The sequence below is a fragment of the Triturus cristatus genome, chromosome 5_2 (assembly GCF_964204655.1).
Source record: "Triturus cristatus chromosome 5_2, aTriCri1.1, whole genome shotgun sequence".
Lineage (NCBI taxonomy): Eukaryota > Metazoa > Chordata > Amphibia > Caudata > Salamandridae > Triturus > Triturus cristatus.
Genome location: NC_140588.1, coordinates 1,104,296,843 through 1,104,317,636, shown reverse-complemented (window position 1 = coordinate 1,104,317,636; position 20,794 = coordinate 1,104,296,843). Strand labels below are relative to the sequence as shown.

The following is a 20,794-nucleotide window of genomic DNA, read 5'->3' as shown; positions in this document are numbered from 1 at the left end:
TCCACTGCCTGTGCAGTTCACTTTCTGTCTTGCACTTTGCTACAGCTATCAGTATGTTATGTTATGTTATGTTAACAGGTATTTATTAAGCGCACGGCTACTCCCGGGAGTGTCCTGGCGCTCTGGGTTATTAACTACAGCACATTCACATACACATATCATTGCATTTCTGCCTTCCCTGGACTCCTATTAGACATGCTGGTGTCAGTTCATCTTTTTGGAATTATTGTTTTCCTTGACGTAAAAGAGCATTCTGTTCCTAGGCAATGGGAAAAGATCGATGATTTCTAAAATATGGTAAATACCACATACGTTTACGGTGATCCTTCCATCTACATCACACATTATTAAAATCACTGTGTGGGATCAATCATCTTAATCGCCATCAATAAACCTTCCCATCAACTCAAATCCCACACCAGCGCATGAAACAGCAAAATGTAAAACCCTCACTTCCAGAAAATCCACTGAGTGAATATATATACTTCTACCTGGGTTTTAAGACACAACTCACAGTAGTCCCCAGAGAGATTTTTTCTAGATACTGATATATTGGAAGACTGGTGTCCTCAGACCCTGGCAATGAAACACATCACCTTAACCTCATTCAAACCCCATTCTCTTCCACTGATTTCCAAAGCAATCCTTCTCAAATGTCTTCCACACAAATGCTGCTGGCCCCAAGACAAGACCTTAACTAAAACCTCAACATTTTATTTTATTCCTAAAAGAAACCTGGTTAGATGTCTCCTCGGTTTACTGATAGATTATAATATTGTGTCCATAAAAATAAGGCCAAAAATATTGAGATTGTAAGTGCAATTCAGTATATCCATCCAGTGGGGGTAAGAAAGTGAGTTACCAATTGTAATTCCCTTAGGGTTTATAGACATGAATACAGCTTGAACAGCTGGACAGAATTACACCACATTTGGTAGAAATGTAGCTCTTGGTCCAGTAAGCGACATTTTTTGTAATTTGATGAAATTCAGTTATGTAGTTTTCAAGATATTAACTGAAATTTAAATGTGTATCTATAGGGTTTGTCCCTCTGCGGATCCTCCTCGTATTCCTGAATCAACATGCCAACTGGAATGTAGTGATTATCTGGCCACACCTGAAAAGAAAGTTGGTGCTGCCATTTTGTTCATTCATATACGGTCCTAGTGGGGAAAATAAAGTTAAAAGGTGATAGAAGGGGTCACGGTAAAGGTACCCTAACCACATGGGACTAAGGGAGGGTACTGTGAGGGATCCCTCATGGGCCACAAATGTCCAACATTTTTTTGATTTCAGCATCAGAGAAGCCGCATATCCTCCCCAGATACTCATGGATTAAGGTGGATCCACCAATCCAAAACACAGCAAAAAACATACACTCACTCAGAGATCCATACCCCTACTCATACCTCACTCACATACTCCAACACCACCTTACTCACCCATGAAGTCACTCACACACCACTCACACACCTATGCAGACACTCTCACACCTACTCACAAACCCGCAAACCCACTCACACACACACACACAACCAATGACATACCTACTGACACACCCACACAGCCAGTCCCATACCCACTCACAGCCACACACAGACAGTCACATAGACACTCATATAGCCACCACACACTCACACACCCACACAACCACTTACACACACACTCACATTCCCTCAGACACCCAAATGCAGGAACATTATTGTTAGGAAACAGCAATGAAAAAACATAGAAATTCACTGAATAAAAACAAAGGTTACAGGGACATTTTAGTTAGGTTCAGATTTTACACACACAAAACCACTGAATCAAAAGTTATAGTTATAGTTATCTCAAGTAACTATAATATGTGCCCCAAGGTAACTATAACTCAAGCCCTCATCATGCACTGCTAATTACCCCACATATTAAATTGCTCATCAGATCTTCTATGACATCATTGATAATATTATTGCAACATTTGAAGTGAAAATATTTAGGAGAAAACTGTGCATGGGGGTGTGAGTTATAGTTACCTTAGGGCCAATTTGGGACCCGGGGAGGAGGTCGATTGTGGACTAGGGGACCACATCCCCCAGGGCACAGCCGTTAATTATTTTTTTTAATAGGGGGGTGGGCGTGGAGCTCCCCTCTCCTCTCCTAACCGATTTTGGCACTGGGCTCCCATCCCCCAGGTCCTGGCTTTTTTACAATAGGGTGAGGGGATGAATGACCCCTCTACACCGGCTGATTTTGGCCCTGGGATCTATCGCCTGGCCTTTTTGCGATGGAGAAGGGGAGCAGCGAGGTGTTCCTCCTTGGGAGGATTTTGGCCCAGGGACTCCATCCCCCTGGGCCCGGCCATTATAGTACAGGGTGGTGGTCTGCATGGCCCTCTCCCCGGCCAATTTCTCCCCTAAGAACCTCATCCCCAGTGTTCCGGCCATTATACTATCATGGAGATTGACTATGTGGCGCTCTCCCAGAGTCAATTTCTGCCCCGGAACGCCAATCCCTGGGGCGCAGCCATGTTTTCCTGGGGGTCCCCAGGAACATAGTCTGCACCTGGACTGCAGGAGTAGCCTGAAGGCACCTGCAGTCCCTGTCGGCACCTCACCTCCTGCATGAACCAGCATTGCTTCCACACATAGGGAGGTGCTGAAAATACATCTCCCTGTATGGGAAAGTAATTTGTCTGTTTCCCTTCTTGCTTGAAAGTGGGCAAGGAAACAGACAAATGCTCTGCTTCCAGCAAGTGAGAGAATTTGTTGTGGCTTGGTGGGAGCTTTTAAATCTCCTGCCAAGCAACAGTAATCACCAATATCCTAGGGTGAGCACCCCAGTACATAGCAGGAGCCGGCCCTGGGAGGTAGCTATCACCAGACAATCTATGGCTTCAGGAGGGAGGTGGCACAGCCTTCCTCCACTGTGGTATATTGCCCCAGGTGGTGGTCCCTGGGGCTGTGGAGATTCCCTGCAGGCCCCCCATTGATTTGATGTTTAGCCTTGGGCAAGTGGCATCCATTGGGCAATATACATGTATATATATATAATGTTATAGTGGGCATTCATATTCAGGTGCCTATATCTTTGGCAACAGTTGATACATCTTCATGAAATGCTGGTACTTCACATGGGGTCTGGAAAGTTTTGCGGTGCTTTTGTGTAGCAGGGACAGAGAAAAAGGTAGGATCCCAAAATGTGTTTTCCCTATGTTAATTCCCATAGGACCATTAGACACGACTACAGCCAGAACTGCAGGACGGAATTACATCAAATTTGGCAGAAAGCTAAATCTTGGTTCACAGATCATGTATTTTGTGATTTGGCGTAAATCTGTTCAGTAGTTTGGGAGATATTAACTGGAAAAAACATTTTTATATCAGGGGATGTGGATTCAAATTCACTGATGAACTCCTGATTGGCTGGCTGCCCCTTGACAGAAAAGGCCATTTTGTTTGCCATGGAACGGTTGTAGTTGTTGAAATCATAGAGTGAATATTAAGTGAAGGGGACAGGTGAGAGGTTTATTGACCCCTTGTGAATGCTTACAATTAGGAGTTAGGGTGTATTAAGGCCATAAATATGACTCCAAATTTTTTGGGGATCATTCGTTTAATCAGTGGATTCCTCATGAGGCGATGCTGGGGATCCGCTAAATTAAAGTAGCTGAAAAAATATATACATATTTGTATCCTATTCTTCTCACAGCTACTCACATACCCATACAGATAATGTTACATCCACTCTTATACCCATAAAATCATTCACACATCCAGTGTTACACCCATACAGGCACTGTCACACTGATTGACAACCCCATAATGACACTGTCACTCCTATTCCTAAACCCATACAGACACTGTCACACCCATTAATAAAGTCATATAGACACTGTCACATCCATTCACGTACCTAACCAGGCACTGTCACATCCATTGACAAACTTGTACAGACACTGTCACACCTATTCACAATCCCTTAGAGACTGTCATACCCATTCAAATCCCCATAGAGAGACTTTTATACCCTTCCACACACCCATAGAAACTAAATTACATCCATTCACAAATCCATAAAGTCACTGTTATACCTCCTAACAAATCCGGACAGACATTGTCACAGCCATTCACAACTCTGTCGATACTCTGTCACACCCATTTACAACTCCATAGAAATGCCTTCATATACATTCATAACCCCATACAGACTCTATGACGCCTATTGGAAAACCTATAGAGACAGTGACACAACCATTCACAAACCCTTACAGTCACTGTCACACCTATTGATAAACCTATACAGAGACTGTCACACTCATTGACAACCTCATATAACCTTTGTTATACCCATTTATACACCCATACAGACACTGTCACACCCATTTATCTCCAATACAGTCACTGTCACACCCATTGACAAACCAATGCACACAATGTTACAGCCATTCACAAACCCATATACTTTCTGTCATGCCCATGCATATACCCATACAGACAATGTCTCACTCTTTCACAAGCACATACAGACATGTTCATACTCATTCACAAAGCCATACAGACACTGTTACACCAATTCATGTACCTAACCAAACAGTGTCAGAGCTATTCACATACAGACTCTATGAAACCCAAAACCCATACAGTCACTGTCACAGCCTTTCAGAACCCCATACAGACTGACACTTAATCAATTAATATACCCAAACATAGACTTTCATATATACTGACAACCCCATACAGACTTTGTGATACCTATTCACAAACCTTTTGGGACACTGTCACACCCATTTACAAACCCATACAACATTTATACACCCATTGGCAAACCCACTTTTGCACCTAAAATAACACCAATTTAGACTATGTTATACCCACTGTGAAAAATCATTCCGAAGCTTTTTCTCGAATTATTAAATGTGCTCTTTTTCATTGAATGACTGCTTTTGGTTTATGGATTTGCGGAGTCAAATACTGTTTGGGACATAACGTGCCTCTTAGAAGAGCTATTGTGTTAATTGTGAGTATATGATAACTACATATACAAGTGAATGCAGAGTTTCAAGTTGTTCAGAAACACTCTGTTGCGTTCATCTGGGAAGAGGAAACCATCTCTCCTGTATATTCCATGAATGTTGAAATGCAGGTTATTATTTTTGCCAGAGTCCATGTTACAACAGTTTTATGAAGATGTTTCCTGGCTTTCTCTGTCTGTGGACAGAATTCAGAAAACAACTTCCATTTCTGCCTCTGGCATATCTTAGAAAACACCAAGGCAGTGTAAGGGAAAAGTTTCATTAAATGTTCAAAGGTACTCTTCATTGGGATTTCCAGTCCTTTCTCAGTCACTGTGCCCAGGCCATTCCCACCACTGTGTACAAACTTGAGGTCAGGATGTTGGTTCTCCATAAAACTTTCAACCAATGGAAGCAGGTGATGCCACTTTAACTGGCCAAAGATGAGAGTGGTTTACCATTCTTCTGTTTGGTTTTTGCATACTTCCTTGAAACAAGTTTGAAAACCTGATAGTGAGTACCAAACATGATCAACACCAATCACATTTAACAGGCATGTGTATCCATCTATAGCAAAAGAAAATGAAACAGAGGGTCTGAGTATTATTAAGATGGATCAAACTGAGCAGGATGTCAAAGGACATTTTGAAAGTGAGTAGATCATGAAAATAGAGTGAAGTGAACTGATAAGTAACTATGAATAAAAAGTGGTGAAGGAAAACAAAACAGAGGCATACATCAATGTATGGAGTAACACAAGGAGTGAAATGCTAATGTATGCTGTGAGATATTAAGGATTTTATTATGTATACAGTTATACAATGAGATATACACAGATATGTAGATTAAGATGAGCAGGTTCACACTGATGCTGTTGCAAAGAGAGCAGGGTATAATTAAAGATATTTACTTTTTACAGATATTGATATAGATATGCATAGACTAACAGAGAAAGGTTTACAGTAATGCATATATAACAGAGTCAGAATGAAACTGATGTGTGCATCATTTCTTATACTCATTCAGACCTCTTTTATTCTCCTTTATATACCTATACAGACACTGTTATACCCATTCACATACTGAACCAGAGACACTGACATCCACTTATACACCCAATGAGAGACTCTCACGTACCCATACATACACTGTCATATCCTGTCACATACCCATTTAGACCACCTTTAACCCTATCCACAGAGCCATACAATCTGACCCCCATTCATATACCTATGCAGATAGTTGCATCCTGTCACATACCCATACATACACTGGCATCCCCTCCTACATACCCATACATACACTGTCATCCCCTCCTACATACCCATACATACAATGTCATATCCTCTCATCTACCCATTTAGACCTCCTTAACCCTAACCACATACCCATACAGTCTGACCCCATTCAGATACCCATACAGATAGTCACATCCTCTCACATACCCATACATATACCATCAACCCCTATCGCATACTCATACAGTGTGTGTCATAACCATTCACATATGCGTACAGAGACTCTCACATATCCATACAGACACCCTTATACCAATTCACATAGCAATACACAACTTTAACACCCTTTCCCATGCTCATTAAGACCTCCTTTATTCCCATTCTTATAATCATAGAGACAGTCTGACACCCATTTTCATACTCAGACACTGTTAAACCCACAGGCACTATTATACTGATTCACAAACTGAAACAGAGACTCTGACATCCTCTTATATACCCAAAGACTCGAACAGCCTCTCACATACATATACACATCCTGTCATTTATCAATTAAGACCTGTGACATCTTCCCACATGCCAATGTATATTTTATTCACTATTGACAACACGCTCGACTTCATTTCTGAATTTCAACCTACCATGGTGCAAATCAGTAACTGGATGAACAGCAACCATGTAAAGTTAAATCCAGATAAAACTGAACTGATTCTGATAGTCAGTGCCCAGAATATTTGGAGCTCACACTTTTGGCCAACTGAGCTGGGCTCCCCCACCCCCCAGCTCCATCTACTATCTACTTCAGCTAAGAGCCTCGGGGCCAAATCAATTGTGACCTGTCTATGAAATCCCAGATTAGAACAGTAGCACTGGTCCAGGTTGTCTTAGCCCAGGTCGTTTTCCATACAAATTAGGCTAACTCACTGTATTTTGGTCTGCCAATGACTCTAGTCAAAAGAATGCAGCTGGTGCAGAATCAGGCAGCTAGACTGATTTTCCATCACCTGACATGGCAACATGCCTCCCCTCTTATCAGAAAGCTACGTTGGCTTCCCATAATACAAAGTTGAGCCTTCAAAACCGGGTGTCTCATCTTCAGATCTTTGCACAGTGCCCACCCAACATTTGTTTCCAATCTTATAGAGAGACATAAACCCACCCGCAAATTGCAGTTTGCCACAGGAATCTTCTGGTCATTTTACCTATCAACCAGAAGAGACTAAGCATCAGCAGGTTTGCAGTGTTGGACCCCCAATTTTAGAATACCCTCTCCCTAGGCGTCAGATCCTGCACAGACCTGCTGAAATTAAGGAGACTCCTTAAGACATGGCTTTTTATTCAGGCGTACTAATAACTCAACAGGGCTCGGATACTCCTACTTTCAGTGCCAAGAAACCGACCAGTGCACGTGCGCACTAAAATGTTTTTTAGCATAACATAACATATATTGTCACAGCCTCTCACATACCCATACACACACAGTAATACCATTTACATACTGATACAGTGATTCTCACATGCTCACACATACCCATGCAGAGCCTCACACCCTCTCAGGTACCCATATATAGTCAAGTCAAGTGTATTGTTTTTATGAAACACAGTATATTCTATACATTTGTAAAATGACATGATTGTGTGCGATGTCTCATACTTCTGTCAGCAGGTGAGGGGTGTTGTTGGGAAGTTTCAACAGGCTATGTCTAACAATGTCATGAATTTACAGTTTAACTGAGGTGCTACAAGCTAAAAACAGGCAATTACAGCTTCCCTGCAGGTGCATGTGTTTCTCTTACTAAACAGCTTGTTAGGTATTGTCGTCTGGTTGTTTGCAGACCTGAGCAGGTACAGATTATCTCTCTTATTATTACAGTATGTGCATGCTGTAGGGCCCTTATATTTTCATGTTGGCAAGGCTGCAAATCCTGGTATGTGTCCCATGCATGGGGAAAGAAATCATTGTTTGATATGTGCCAAAAAAGGGATGGTCATATACAAGGCAGCAGAGAACTCGGTATAGTATTTCATTACCCTCCATGCATGTGGTACTGGGTACTAAAGTTGATTTTGTCTCCCAACACAGAGATCATTTTTGTGGTGTTGTTTGTTACCCTTCTAAAGGTGTCATAGGTCATGCCTGATATCCATAGCTGTGTAAGATCTAATTGTTTGATGGAGGCATGTAGGTATTTATGGTGCTCTGATAACTGAATATGTTGATGTGCTGACCATAAGCCCTCATTTAAACAGTTGGTTGAACAGCTGGTTTTTACTGCTGTCACTCTTCTTGATAGATCTTGCTTAACAAGGCCAAATGGATTTGTGTCAGGGACGAACCCCGCTGTAAATTAAATACTCTCCTAAATGCACTTATCTATATCCTGTCCAGTATTTCGTCACCTCGGTCTTACATCGCCATACTTGGAAAAGTGCTTATTGGAATAGTTAATTGGGAGGCCATTACCATTAAGAGCGACTGAAGAGATGGCCCGTTCAGTTTCCTTGCCAAGAGATAAAGTGTAAATTAGGGGTGTCTCCTTCAGATTGATATACTATTTTTGCAGTGTAAAATTCCCTCTCTAGTCTAAGTATACGTCTAGATGTTTATATTGCACTACTGATTCAAGGCACGATTCATTCAAAAAGAATCTGGGGCAGGGCTCAGAGGAATATTCAGTGACATTGTTTTTGTTTTTGCTATATTTATCTCCATTATAAAGAACGGGGTAACCCAAAGTAATCAAGGACCTGGGTATTATGTGGTACAAAAAACAATGGTCCTGAACCAATATTTCAATTGAATCAATCAAGGATTTTTATTTAACATATTATTGAGTAAAGCAATCAACATAAAAAGTCAACATAAAAAGTGCAACAAACGACCATAATCTGGATCACCATATATTTATTTAAAGCAATTAGGTGAAGACCAGACAGTACATAATACAAAATAGCAATTTAAGGCTGCTCCAGAGGGAGACGTGCAGTGAAACAGAGTGCTCAAGAGTGACGTGGTGAAGAGAGAGAAGAGAGGTTGCACACTTTAGTCCTGATGAAGATCCGCCAGGCCGAGGAACCAAATGCCCTTTTGGCCATAAGTCGGATCGAAACGTCAACGCCCAATGCACCTAACCTGGACCCTCTGGTTCTTTCACGTGCTACCCTAGAATTGATTTCTAGTGTGAACTGATATAACAATCGTGTGTGAATATAATTGGGCCAGGTTACCTAAGGACGGTGATTCACAACCGGTCCCCCTGTTTTTTGCCTTGACATATTGAACCTTTTATATATTTCTCACTCTTGAGCACTCTGTTTCACTGCACGTCTCCCTCTGGAGTAGCCTCAAATTACTATTTTGTATTATGTACTGTCTGGTCTTCACCTAATTGCTTTAAATAAATATATGGTGATCCAGATTATGGTCGTTTGTTGCACTTTTTATGTTGACTTTTTATGTTGATTGCTTTACTCAATAATATGTTAAATGAAAATCCTTGATATTTATCTCCAGGTCATTGTCTCATGCATGGTGTGTGCACTGATGTTGTAATCCCACTCTGGTTTGACTAAATGAGGCGTATAATAAAAGGGTGGGTTGAAGCAGACACAGATGGGAGGGGGATTTAATTTGGTCAAGCACAGGTGTAAAATCTGACAGGAAGATATTGATATAGCTACGCATACAGTAACAGAGAAACAGATGGGTTTTTGGCTCTCAAAAAAGTACTAGTGTTAGTGGGTTCGTCCACGTTGTTTTTCATGTACTTTATCCCTGGGATATGGACATACCTCCTTAGAATCCTCGCTCCCTCCTTTGTTTACATATAGTACTGACAGACCCATACAGAGAGTGATATACCCTCTGAAATATACATATAGTGACTTTTACATCCTCTCAAATACCCATATAGACACTCTTATACCCATTTAAATATCCATACAGAGATTCACACACCCTGTCACATAATAATAATTCACATTTGTAAAGCACGAACAATCATCCGTTAGGGTCTCTAGGCGCTGGGGGCCGTCGGGAAGATTAAGCAAGCTATTGCCCAGAGTCACATGGTGCTGGGCTAATCTGCCGCCGGTGCTGGGGATCGAACCGTGATCCCCAGATTCCGGAGTCAGTCACCCTGGCCACGGCGCCACACCTCTTCCACATACTTATAAATAGAATATAATACACTCTCACATAGCCATAAAAGGAGTGTCATAATCATTAACACAACCATAAAGAGACTCTTATTCTCTGACATACCCATTTAGTGACACCTAAGTCTGTTTACATACATACCACTACACATACCCATTCATATACCCTTATACAGGCGCTCTCCTCTTCTCTTGATATGTGACATTGTTTCATTGATAAAGTTGTTATTTAGTGAATTAATAATTAGATGTTTAAATCTGGAGCTTAATGTATTGGTTAATACTTTTCCAGATATACAGTTTTGAAAAAGAAGAAGAACTACAATGCCTAACAAACACAAAAAAGAAAGAAACAGTATTACCCATTTCAAAGTGAAACAGAAAAGCAAAATACGGTGGTGATTCTGGAAAAAAGTATATTGTAAAATGCCGAATGAGAGTACAGTTTTATCTAAAAGTGTTTCACAAAGTACTAAATGTTCTAAGAAATCATAGAATTTCTCCTGGAGACAAAAACAGTTTAAGGAGTTAAGAGCTAAAATGTTTCGCAAAAAGGTAATACAAAAATTGCAGGAAAGAATAAAGAAATATAATAGGAGAAGTGATGCATTTCAGCAAAAGTAGTATACTGAAAGTGTTGTCGAAAAAGCTTTTTATTTAAAGAGGGAAGTATTTATTTTGATATTGAATAGAATGAGTATATTAAACAAAACAATGTTGTGTATGAAGAAGTGCTAGAAAAATGCATGTTAATAAAACTAATTTTTGGAAACTTATTAAAGGCGTATGGGTGCATACGTCTAGTATAAATACTTATTTCAAGGAGGAAAGCTATTTCCAAGAGAATACATTAGAACAAACTGTTGATTTAAGTGGTCGTTGTAATCAAGTAAATTATGATTCTCCTATTGAGGAGATGGGTTCTAAGAATGTAGAGGAAGTGATAGATAAAGTGGTGCAGGAAAGGTGTAGACAAGCCTTAGTATACAAATTGAATTGTAGTAGTATTTACAGTATTTGACAGAAATCAATTGATTTATTAAAGATTTTAAACATGACTTTCTATGCAGAAGTCTGAGAAAGAAAAGTACAATTTTGCAAGGTTTAGATCCATGCAAAGTTAGAAAATATAGTAATTGACAGCGACATTCACTAGCAGGCATTTTAAGGAAAGTTTGCACAAGCATGTTTCATCATTTATTATGTTAGCAGTTCATCACCCAAAAAAATGAACTTTGGTTAGTTACTATGTAAAATTACTGCTTTATGCTTAGGATTGATGAATAGAGCTTTATTGTGTGGTACACTAGCAGCGGTAGAAAACGTTAAAGAAGATACTCAGTTTTAGTTGTTTGGTCTAGAAAAGGAGTATTGGGAAAATGTGATGTTGGTTACTGATGATGTAGAAGATACAGAAATTTCAACTCAAATCAATGCAAAGTGTAACACAGTTTCCTTTGAAAAACCACACAGAGTTTATATTTGTTGTTGACTCACTCACTACAAAACAAAAACTCTAAATGTAGTGTACTCTAAAATTAGAATAGAGGACAATGATAAATGGCAAGAATATGGTGCACACTTATTTGGTGATTAACAATTATCTGTAGGAACTGCTATGACAAGTTAGAGAATAAAAAAATGCCAGCTAGAGATATACATAAAAAAATAGAATTGGTATCCATTCCACAAGAGCTTAAATCATTGAATGTTTATGAATTAATTATTGTACAACACATACGTACTTCAGGAATCATTCGTATGGATCCAAAGACAGGGGAATCACCTCAAACTGAGCTATCCAGGTGACTAAAGAAGAGTGTTGTGTATTTGTCTTTAGATTTTAAGAAGAATATTTAAACTGTAGGAGTAGTTATTGAAATAGAATAATCACTTACCATTTTGGTAAATGGTGTTCCATCAAAGAATAGAAAAATCTGGCAAAAGTTAGTAGATGTGAATAAAGTAAAAAAAAACAACATTATACCTTGTGAAATATATCTACTATAGAGATGTTGTTGATGCTGAAATTTGAATTTGCATACACAGTGCTACCTTATCATCATGCGTACAGATCAAAAAAGTGGATCAATCTAGACAAGAAGAATTATTTTAACACTACATTACCCATCCAATGAATTCAAAATAAGTTATTGGTGATGCTATTGAACTCTTTCAAATGCAGCAAGCAAAACTAAGTCCCTTAAGCGTCTGGTAAATTACTTGTTGCTTTGCGCAACTGTTTCCCACTGGAATAGGTGGACACTGTGATAACCTCCCTGTACAGATACCTGCAGCTGAATACTGCTCACCACAATTAGACTCAGAGAACCCAAGATGTTGTCTGTGCATTACAGACATATTTCATTTCTTTTTTAAAGCGTCTAGCACTCCTGAGGCTTGAGCCGGGAGCACTTCTGTGTAACGAGTGAGATTAGCGTTTACACTGTATATTTGCACTTTAACTGTGCTCCGTTTTTATTCACCTGCTGCTACTGTTTTTAACATTCTACTTGCTGCTACTGTTTTTTACATTGCATTGAATGATACCGGTAGAGTTACTTCCTGGCAAGGGGCACGTCTGATTTACGAGGCGGATCCCGATAGCAGCCGCCATTTTAGGTGTACACAGGTCAGCGGGCTAGTCCCCTGACTGTGTATAAAGCGACGCCCTGGCGCAAACGCGCAGCGGACGCGCGCGACGGGCGCGCCGCTGGCGCGCTGAAGGCGCGCCTAAGGCAAGCCCGTCTGCGCCCGTCCGCGCCTGCTCAGCGCCCCTTGCCAGAAATTCTGGCCTGATCCACCCGGGCACTCAAACTATCCTCAGTTACGACGCTCGTACATTGCTGACTCTGAGGAAAAAGATTAGCCCGGCCTGCCACCGCCTGGTGCCGCATGAGTTCCCCCTCTCTCCTCCTAATTACTGTGCTGCTTGCAACTCGCCTATCCCGAAAATCTTCGATTCCCCCATCCACATCAAGCGGGGGATTGTGGGGAATATAAGTAATAAAAAGGATAACTACCTAGCATGTATTTTGCTAAATGCTAGATCTCTAGTCAAGCACAGTCTGGAGTGTGCTAGACTTTTGGATGAACTGGAGATCAAAATAGCTTTCATCACTGAATCTTGGACCGACCCGGCTACTGGACCGGATATGGTGAAAGCCACCCCCCCAGATGTTCTCTCCTATAATATGGATAGACCTCTAAGAAGAGGTGGGGGTCTGGCGATGATATATCACCATTCCATTAAAGGATCCTTCCAACCCTGCCTCTTACAGTCATGCGAAGCACTATTTTTTAACTTTACGCTCTCCCATCATGAATCCTTTAAGGGCTGTTTGGTGTATAGACCACCGGGGAATCGGAATCTGTTCCTGGCCTCGGTTGGTACGTTATTGGAGGAGGGGATGCTCTCTCCAGCCTTCACAGTCCTGGGTGATTTTAACTTTCATCTTGAGTTAAGAGGAGACGCGGATTCCATTGCTCTACACGATCTCATGATGTTAGGAGATCTCAGGCAACATGTGATAGGGCCTACGCATAAGGGAGGACATACACTGGATGGGATATTCTCCAACTTCAGTAACCTCCACTTTAGGGGCCTTCTCCCATTAACCTGGTCCGATCATTGCGCAGTTAACTTCGATATACGGCTAGATTTTCCTGGCAAGGAAGCCGCTAATCGAAAGAACTATATAAAAATCCGAGCCTGGAATAAGCTGAAGGAAGGTCCATTTAACAAAATGCTATCGTCTCCAACAGATTGTCTGCTGGACGACGTGGACAGCGCTTGCCAACACTATACGGGTTGGTTGCAGCGGGCCTGTGACAGTTTAGCTCCGACCAAAGAACTGCGACAGAAGAGAGCACAGCCTTCGGCCCCCTGGTACTCACAGGAATTGAGAACTCAAAAGGCAATCTGCAAGAAACTTGAACGTGCTTGGAGGAGCAATTATAACGAGGCTGAGCGGAAAGTGTATAGATCCAGCCTTCATACCTACAAACAGACAATCGCTTCTGCTAAACAAATATATTTTGCTGCACAGATCTCAGAATCTAAAAATTCAGCAAAAGAACTGTTCAAGACTGTCAAACTTTTGGCCTCACCTAAGTCAAGCCCTGTCCAACCTAGTCAACAACTCTGTGAGGAGCTGGCCAACTTTTTCCTGACTAAGGTTGAACGCATTTTTGAGCCCTTTAACAAGGGATCTAATGACACTTTGGAGTTGTGGATGGAATGCCCAGGGTCTGAGCTTGCTGCTAGCCCAATTTTCGATAAATTTCGGACCATCCCCATTTCAGACATTCAAACTGGCATGAGGGAAGTCAACTCTGGCTCCCCTTTTGATCCCTGTCCCAGTAGAGTGGCAAAACGTGCGTCAGGTCCGATTGGAGTGAAGCTTACGAGCATAATTAACCTCATGTTCGAAACCGGCCGATTTCCGAAGCAATGGAAGCTTGCTTCCATCCTACCTCTTCAAAAAAAACCTAACCTGCCTTCAGATGACTCCAATAGCTTCCGCCCAATTGCCAGACTCCCCTTTCCGGCTAAATTGGTTGAAAAATCCATGAATTAGCAACTTAGTCTCTTCCTAGCCGAAACTCAAGCATTCGACCCCACACAATACGGATTTAGGCCAGGTCATAGTACTGAATCTGCCTTGATCAAAGCAACAGAAGAAATTAGAGAGGCGGTGGACCAGGGAGGGAAAGCAGCGCTGATTCTGCTTGACCTGTCGGCAGCGTTCGACACCGTCCACCACTCTATTCTTCTGAATTGCCTAAAAATGTGCGGAATTGGTGGAAAAGCATGGGACCTCATTAGATCTTTTCTCACAGATAGGAAACAAGTGGTCACCTTGGGGGAATTCCAATCTAAACCTTTTTCCACTCCTTGTGGCGTCCCTCCGGGGTCATCACTTAGCCCCACGCTATTCAATATTTATGTGAGCGCTCTGGCCCCTGTGATCAGCGCTTATGGATTTGGGATCACTTCCTATGCAGATGACACCCAAATCGTGGTCTCTCTGACACCTGAGGGCGAGCTAGACACGGTAAAGCGCCTACAGGACTGTATGCTAGCAGTGGGGAGCTGGATGACGACGAATTGCCTCAAACTAAACTCAGATAAAACAGAGGTTATTCTGTTCGGAAATGTTACTAATTTCTGGACCCTGCCTGCTGGCCGGACTCTCTTGGCACGCTTCCAGTCCCGGTCATCAAAGCAAAAAACCTCGGCATAATCCTGGACGACAAATTGACCTTTGACTCTCATATTAAAGAGGTGACGTCCAAAACCATGTATACCATTAGGATGCTGAGGAAAATGCTACCTCTACTTCCCTCGGACAGTAGACACACAGTGGTCAGGGGGCTGGTACTTGCCAAATTGGATTATTGTAACGGTCTGTATTTAAATGCGCAAAGTAGAGCACTGAGTAAACTTCAGATTTTACAGAATGCTGCTGTCCGCCTCCTCACGGGCGCCTCACAATTTGCCTCTGCATCCGCAGGAAGAAAAACCCTGCATTGGTTACCAGTCAATAGCCGCATTCAGTTCAAGGCCCTGACCCTGACCTTTAAGGCTCTGCATGGCTTAGGCCCAGATTTCTTAAAGAATAGATTACACTGGTATGTGCCAGGCAGAAACCTACGCTCTAAAGAAGCCAATTTGGCGCAGGTCCCGCGAACTAGGAAAGCTCGCTGGGGAGGCAGAAGTTTTGTCTGCGGGGCCGCCAAGGCCTGGAACGAACTTCCTTTGTACCTTAGGTCGGCAACGGATTTGCTGTCTTTTAGGAGGGAACTCAAGACTTGGCTGTTCCGTAATGAATAATTCTGATCTCCTCTTCCATCTGACTTTGACGCAGCCTCCTCAGGATCTTGCTAGACAGCGCCAGGATGCCTCCGGGTAATTGTCGCGCTATATAAAAACCAATAACATAACATAACATAACATTTGTCTGGACTTTCTTCTACTTTGAATCATTTTGATGACAGGAGCAAATCTTCAAAATGTACTTGCAAGGGAATTTGTAGATAAAGTTCAAGAAAAACATGTGAACTGGGAATATAACTTAATGAATTTGATTGCATGCCAAAGGGGAAAAATAGTAGTTGTATTGTCCTCATGGAGAACTCAAATGCATGTTGAGAAACCTAGGAGCACCTACTTGGTTTGTTACACTTAGTTGTGCTGAGTATACATGAACTTTTCATAGAGGCAAATTCAAATATTGAGGACATAAATGTAAAGACAGCAGGAGAACTTTGCTCTCTGGATCCTGGTAATGTATGCATACATTATTGCCTATGGTACATAATTATGCATAGAAGTGATATATTTATCGAGCTTTGTAAAATTGTATCTCTGAAGGTGCTTACCTTAGAACTGTGCTCTTGGTCTTAAAAAATTATATAACAATCAATGTATTTCTATAAATTGGTCTCAGATTTATTCTTGACTGTGTGTCTCATGTATTTCATCTGTGATTACAACATATGCTTAACACTACCCTCTGATAAGCCTAACTGCTTGCCCACACTACCACAAAAAGAGAGTTAGTATTATCTACTTGTATCTCTATCTGTGCTTTTTGGGATTTGTTGCACTCTATTTCATTTTAGTACACTGTACAGAGAGGCTGTTTCCTAGTGTATTACTCCTTAACATCTCCACACCAAGAGATGGAGCAGAAACCAAACAACTTGTGATGCACCATCAAAGCAAGGAGGCATTTCAAGTAAAAAAAACAATAAAGCATTGTTTGACGAAAATGGCACTGTAACTGTTTGAATTCTTCCTATCTAACTGAGTGCTGAGAAAAAAAGAACAGAGATGTATAAGACTTACAAAATGGGCCATATATATGAAACTCACACACTCTGTAACGGACCCACTCAGACACTCACACCCATTCCCAGACCCATTTTGACACTCACACATCCACTCACAGACCCACTCAGATACTCACACACCCAGCCACAGACCCACTCAGACATTCACACAGCTACTCACACAACTCTTCAGACACTCACACACCAACTTACACACCCACACAGCCAAGGTTACAGGGATTGTTGCAGGGATTCTGCTCATGCACATAACTATGCGCAGGAAACCAGGACCTCAGTGAATTGCGGTGTACAAAAAACTCACCTCAGTATCCAGAATCCCTATCCGACTAGCATCAGTGTCTCATTCGTTCTCCGTATCATCTCGAAGCTACCAATGATTAGGCAACCCAGAACAAGCAACTTAGAGTACTCTCAGGAATGGTGGGAATCAGAAACACCTTTTCGTTATTATTCTCATATCAGTCCACAACAATAGTAATCAGAGACACTGTAATGTTTAAAATGTTTATTTTTAACTACGTGCCCTAAGATGCAGTACTTTGGCTAACATAAGCAGACAAATGATTAAAAAGGAAACCATCAGCATTGTTACAATACCATAGAAAATGAAGGGAGAAATCATATTACAAATGATAGTGGAAAGCAACCACCTTCCCTTCGCTAGTAAACTAGTTTTATGAAACTAATAGAAGGTCTCTAGGCTTGAATGGAGAACCCCATACCTTAAATATCCGCTTAGGTGAATACCATCACAGGATCAGCTCTGCTCTGTGTCTGGAAAAGGTCTTCTCCAAAGTGTTCTAATCATGCATGCAAAATGCAATATTAAAGGCACTTGAGTTTCAGATATTTGCAGCTGTGTGTGTGTTATGACTAGAGCTTGGGCCGATCAACATGAATTCAAAAGCATACATTGTTATTTGACCTTGATGGCTTCTGTACACAGTGTTCAGACTAAGGTCGCGGTGCACGTCTAGGGATGTGAACAACAGACTGTTCTCATGTGAAGAAAAAGCAAGCAAGCAGTTTTTCTTATAATCACAGCTACCTGCAGTGTCGTGTGCAAAAGCAGCAAAAGTGACAAGATGGCGTTTTACATCTAAAACGCTTATGCTAACATACCAATGTGTGTACATGGAACTCCGTCTCTACTACATGACATTATAGTAAGGAAATAACATTAACGAACTTTAGTAATTCACTGAAAAAAACAAAGGTTACAGAGACATTATTGCCAGGAAATAGAATTAAAAACCTTAGAAATTCACTGAAATGAAAGGGACGTTGTGTTAGGATGCGATTTCACTTCTACACAACCATAGAAATTCAGCAGCTATAGTTATCCGGGCTAACTATAACTTATGCCCCCTGTGATGCACTGCTTATGGCTGTGCATATTACATCATTCAAAGACATCACTGATGACATATCAAATGACACTTCTTAGGACATCACAGATGACACCATCCACAGAAAACACACACACTCACACAACCACTCACACATCCACTCATACTCCCATGTCCATGTCTCCAAATACCTGGTGTGCATTTCAGCAATGAGATTATTATTCATACATCTTTATCCTAAAGCCTGTGAAAACATGAATTTCCCTAAAGAGAGGACAACATGAGCACAAAAAGGTATATTGTCAACAAACAAGGGTACATCATCTCAACTACATAAACTAAGTGAATCTTTGTTTGGTGGAGACATATTGTCCGGCATCAAATACACAATAAAAAATAACCAAAATGTACTGAGTAGCCGTTTGGTTAGCAGTGGGAAGAACTCTCTGTACTTCTAAGGTGGATTGGGTAGGGCTAAAAGGGTAAGGCCTTTTTGTGATTTTCCATGATTATAAAGGGAGAACCATATAGTCTCTTCTCACCAGAAGATGATAAGAAAGAAGCTACTGATCACAGTCACTACATTTTGCACTATGATACATCAATGATGTTTTCACACCCGTCCTAATATTTGTGAACATTTTTAATGTTGAATTTGGCAGAAAACACTCTTACTTTTCCTTTACCAAGCCCAAGAAGTTAGAATCATTTGAATGTCACAGATATATTCTATCTTGGATGAAACACATGTGGCCAGAAGGTTTTATTTTCTATTTACAAATTTGTTGCAAAAAGATATGATACGTATATTCTAGTACTGCGCTTGCTTGAGAAATCGGTGTAAATAATATATATAGATACATATTGTAATTCATGGTTGTTTTTCAGCTATTTACTAAATTAAAATGTACAGTGAGGTTTTTATTAGTAATTTTATTATATTTCCTGTATTCTGGAATACTTTGGAGTTTGCGAATATCACATGACTACAGAAAAGAGGGATTTTATTGGACTCTTTTGATTATTGTGGAAAGGAAGCCCCCACCCAGTCTTTCTTTCTTTACACTTGTGGTGCTCAGATTGGAGGTGCATATTCCAGTACCTGCCAGTTTTTGGCTTTCTTCTTTAAAATGGTATCTGGTGGCAGTGGAGAACAGAAGCCTCACCCTGTGGACGAGAATTTGTCAGAGGAGGAACTCCCGATGAAACACCAAACCCATCCAATGGAAAGATTTCATCAGCCCCGCCGCAGAAAAGAAAACAGTGCCAAAGTATGTGAAGTGCTCTTTGTGTGAGAAGAACCTCTCCACGGGTATGTCAAAGAAATATTTGTGTGGCACAACAAGTATGCTGACATACCATTCCAAGCAGTTGACCAGAGCCGAGATGGAGTACAATAATCCCCATCCCCCACGGCCTGATGTATTCTTTAAGGGCCCCCCTCCTTGAGCCCATACATGGTTTTGGGTACCCCATCAATGGGCTTGGCTTACTAGCTAGGTCCCAGAGAGCCTACCACCAGGACATAGTGGTTTCCCTGCGTGCACCGGAAAGTGGTTTACTGTGTTTAGTGCCTTGTGGCCAACCCCCCTACAAATAGGGTCTATGCATCATAGGGTGTTAGATTTATGGATGGTAATTAAATACTACTTCACTGAAATAAAAATAGAATTTCACTGAAAAAAATGAAGATTAAAGTAACTTTATAGTTATAATAAAAGTTCGATTACATCATATTGGGGTTTTTTTGCACTCTAAGAACTTCTGCAATTCACCAGTCATAGATATAGTTATGTCAAGTAAACATAATCTCTTCCCTAAGGTAACAATGACTCGTGCCCTCACCATGCACTGCAAATGACCCCACATTTTGCATCACTCATGACATCTTCTATTACATCATTGATAACATCACTGCAACATTTCAGTACAATTTCTGATGAGAAAACTGTGCATTAAGAGAAAACTGCAGTTTGGGAACAGAAAGAGAAATGCTTCTTCCACTCATTTAATTGCAATTTAAAATCCTCTCTAATGGCAAAGGTGATTTTTAAGTTACTGTTCTGAAGAAGGCATTTTTAGAAAGTTTGCATTTGTCTGCCTAAAGCAAATATGCGTTCCTGCCAGTGTCTAGAAAAATATGACTGTGAATTGTGTACTTCTTCTGTGTATTTTATTTGTACAGATATTGAATTAAG

At 41.0% G+C, this 20,794-nt stretch overlaps 1 protein-coding gene across 1 annotated transcript in view; it reads right to left on the bottom strand.

Moving 5' to 3' along the window:
* LOC146829780 (nicotinamide N-methyltransferase-like) overlaps nucleotides 1–20,794 on the bottom strand; it is a 45,507-nt gene that overhangs the window by 821 nt on the left and 23,892 nt on the right. The window lies entirely within an intron of this gene.